Source organism: Condylura cristata, unplaced genomic scaffold (genome assembly GCF_000260355.1).
Source record: "Condylura cristata isolate star-nosed mole 26May11 unplaced genomic scaffold, ConCri1.0 scaffold00019, whole genome shotgun sequence".
Classification (NCBI taxonomy): domain Eukaryota; kingdom Metazoa; phylum Chordata; class Mammalia; order Eulipotyphla; family Talpidae; genus Condylura; species Condylura cristata.
In genome coordinates, this window is record NW_004567120.1 from 34,073,960 (window position 1) to 34,074,305 (window position 346).

Here is a 346-nt window from a genome sequence, read left to right on the forward strand (position 1 = left end):
TGTGTGTGTGTGTGTGTGTGTGTGTGTGAGAGAGAGAGAGAGAGAGAGAGAGAGAGAGAATTGGCTACTGCCTCCACATCCGGTTATGCCCCCTTTGGAGGTCTCTTTGGCTCAGTTATGTAACTGACTCCAACATTTTTTCCTCCAGCAGTCTTGGCCACTTGCTCTATCTATCTCAGAGTCCTCCTTTTTCAGCATCTGTATTCATCTGGGCAAGCTTCAGTGTATGGAAATATAGTCTGCGTTCTAATACCCCTTTTCAAGCAGTGCTCCACCTAACACTTGAGAAAACCAGCGTCCTGGAATCACAGAGTGGGGCTGGGAACTGTCATATAACCAACCCTCC